This window comes from Pterocles gutturalis, unplaced genomic scaffold (assembly GCF_000699245.1).
Source record: "Pterocles gutturalis isolate BGI_N339 unplaced genomic scaffold, ASM69924v1 scaffold15703, whole genome shotgun sequence".
NCBI lineage: Eukaryota > Metazoa > Chordata > Aves > Pterocliformes > Pteroclidae > Pterocles > Pterocles gutturalis.
The window spans coordinates 1-3,567 of NW_010120748.1; positions in this window are offsets into that span (position 1 = coordinate 1).

Sequence of the window (3,567 nt, forward strand, 5' to 3'; positions counted from 1 at the left end):
CTCTAACTTGAGGGGCTGCTCGCAGCCTCGGGGTACACCCCACTCCCAACTTTTCTCCCTGCAGGACCCACCCTCTCATGCTGCTCCGGAGCTGCTGGGCTCTGCTGTTCCTCTGTGCTGCTGTCGGGGTTTTTGGGGGGCTGGCGGAGGAGCTGGGGAACCCCACGGAGGTGGGGACCCCCACACACATCCCCTCAGAGATGTCCACAGGTGATGAGCGGTTCCAGGCTGAAGCCACACGCTGCGAGCTGGCACCCCCAGACTCCTGTCACCATCAGGTGTGGAAGTGGGGCTCCCCTTCAACCCCCCTGGCTGGGAAATGGGGGTCCCTGGGAGCCCCCGCCCTGGGCAGTCACTTTGCCAGGTGTGGGGTGTCCCATATCCATCTAGGATGTTTTTCTGGGGGGAAGGGGTGAAGGTCAAGTGCTGGGTTTGGGTCCCACCTTTCTCCTTAATTTCCCACCCAAACCCCACCCCTGTGTACACCCACCCCAGCTGTGATGGAGCACCCATGGGTGCTGAGCCCCGCTGACACCATGGGATGGAGATTAAACACTGAGGGCTCAATTTGGAGTGCTGAGAGGTTGCCCATGGGGAGAGCCAGCATCCACCTGGTACGTGGTGGTGGGCATTGCCATGGGGTGATGGTTTGCTGGGGGCTGTGGGGCCACCCCCCATCACCATCACCCCAATATTCACCGCAGGAGGAGCTGCAGGAGCGACCGTCTGGGTGGCTACGGCCAAGACTGGAGACCCTCATTCCCGATGGGCCGCTCCGGGTGGCCCAGCTCATGGAGGATATGGCCCAGCTCATGGAGGACGTGGTCCAGCAGATGAGTAAGAGCCACCAGCTGGGATGCTGATGCATCCCCATGTCCCGTCTTTGGGACAACTGACCCTCTTGTGCCTCTCTACAGGGAGTGTGAGCAGCTGGGAGGCTGCAGGGCTCAAGGAAGAACACCGGGTTGTTCTGTCTGACCTCCACCACATGCAGGAAAGAGCTCGGGACATCTATTCCCAACTAGGTGGGAACTCTGCAAACCCCATTCCTGGCTCTTTTTGCATGAGGACACCCCTGGGTGCAGCTTCTCCAGCTCATCCCAACACTGTATCCATCTCCACGTGCAGAAAGCGACCTGGCCCTTCTGACCCAGCAGCACCAGCTGAAGGAGGGGATGGAGAAGCTGCAATGGGCCAACCAGAGTCTGGGGCTGATGCTGGTGGCCATGGAGAACCATCTGCAGAACCTCCACGCCATCCTTGAACCAACTGGTGAGGTGGACGTGGGTGCTGGAGGGCGGACAGGTGCTGGTGGGTGCCAACGCCAGGCTCTTGTTGCCCTTTCCATAGGTTGGAGCCCGAGTTTGAACTTTACCTTCATCCTCCATGGCTCCTGTTTTGTGCTACTGGTCACGCTACTGGTGTCCACATCACCCTGTGCCATCATGTTCCTCCTCCTCTTCCTCATCTCCAGCGCCCTCGGCATCACGACACTCTCTACTCTCCTGGTCCTTGCTGTGGCAGGTGGGGATGGGTGTGGGGGGGAGCTGCTTGGAGACACACTGGAGGTCTTGGGGGGGCTCTTGCCCTCTCCCGCCCTGTCGTCTTCCTGCAGGATGGTGGCTGGTGGTGGTTGCCCGCCGTGGTGCTGGGGGACCTGGGCTGGTCCTTCCCCAGGAGGAGCCCTGTCACCAGCTCACCTCCACCCCAGACAGGTAGGAGATGGTTGGGGGGCAGACAGCAGCTCTCAAGGGTGCCACATCCAGGACGCAGCTTGGGCACCCATCCTGGGTGTCCCATCCTGCTGCCATCTGGAAGAGGTCCCCAGGAGGGGCCAGGACACATCTTGATGGCTTTTGGGCACCTCGTCCTAGCTTCCTGCCCTATTTCTGCCCAGAGGAGGTTGTGGGGAGGCTGGAGAGGGGGCTGCCATCACCATGGGGGGGAGGGAGGAAGGAGCCACCAAGGTGATGGAACTCCATGTTTCCTTCTTTCCCACATAGGGAACATGAAATGGAGCTGTTGCAGGAGGAGCTGGACAGGATGGAGATGAGCTCCCTGCAAGGTGAGATCTGGGTGGGGAAAGGGACACAGCAGAAATGACCATGAGGTGGGAGGTGTGGTTGCCATAGGACAGGGGTCTGAACACACCCAGCATGTCCCCATCCTGTGCTGGGCCATGTCTGTTACCCTAGAGGGTCCTCAGGCTATGCAAGGTGCCCCACCCTAGGGTGTCCCCATCCAACACTTGGGGACAGCAGTGCCAGGAGTGTGTGTGTCACCACCCATGCCATATTCTTGCAGACCCCTTGTGCCTGGAACAGCCCCCAGTGATGGCAGGGGACACCTCCTTAGGGGGAGTGTCACCCATCCCCAGTGGCTGGAGGACGAAGCTGAGCTCATGTGGGGTAAGTGTGACCTGGGGGGTAAGTGCTGGGTGGGATGTCCTCTGGTTGGGCCAGACACTGCTCCTGGGGCCCAGCTGAGTCCCCCTGAGGGTCAGGTCTTCTGGGGCTGGGGTGTCCTTGTCATGGGTGCTGGACATCCTGTTGGGAGAGGGGCCAAGGCTTTGTACTGCAGCACCTGAGGGGACATGATGCCCAGGGAGGACTTTTGGGTGGATGGAGGTGTCCTCCAAGGATGGATGGCCAAGGCATCCATCCTGTATGACTCATATGTCTTTGGGGACAAGAGCGATCTCCTGCAGGACAGGGACGTCAGTGGGGACAGAGGGGACCATGCCACACCTCTTCTTCCCCAACCAGGTGATGTTGGAGCCAGTCCTGGGCACTGGGAAGCTTTGGGAACCCAAACCCTACAACCTGAGCACGTCTCTGGCCAGTGACATGTGAGTGCTACCCTCAGGGGACATCCGCAGGGACACATCAGGGCCACTGTCACCTTGGGGTGCAGCCAGTGACCTGATAGTGGGGGGACAGCCCCACTGGGGGCTTCTTTGGGTGGTGATGATGGGTCTCTCCTCTGCAGGTCCTCACTGTCCCCACGGTCCCCATGCCAGAGGCTCACCAGAGCTGGGCAGCGGTGCAGGAAGAAAGCCATCCCCGGGCAGGACTTCTGCCATCTCCACACCACTTGTGGCTTCACCATGGACTTATCCTCCCGTTTTTGATCCCCTACCCCTTCCCCAAGGGGTTTTAAACCCTTTTTTTTAGCTCTTATGGATCCTGGTGGAGGATCAGGACCCTAAGGGTACCATTCAACATGGGTACGGGACCGTGCTGTGAGGCAGATGCTCCTTGTCCCACCAGTTTTATCCTATTTGTGTATTTTTTTAATAAATTTCATATTTACAGCTGGAGCCTTCCCTGTTCTGCTCTCCGCCATCTCAATGCTGGGACAGGGGTGGCTTTGGTTGCCATTCCTGCACCAGAGGAATAACCCTGATCACCTTCCCTTTATTACAGCCTAATTTGAGTTAATTAGCAGTGTAGCCCATTACAGCTCAGCAGGAGCCACCAACTTCTTGCATGTGGCCAAGGCAGCTCCAGTTGGTGGCTACCACCTTGTCTGGGGTCCCAACACCTTTGGAGTGCCCCAACTTTGCCC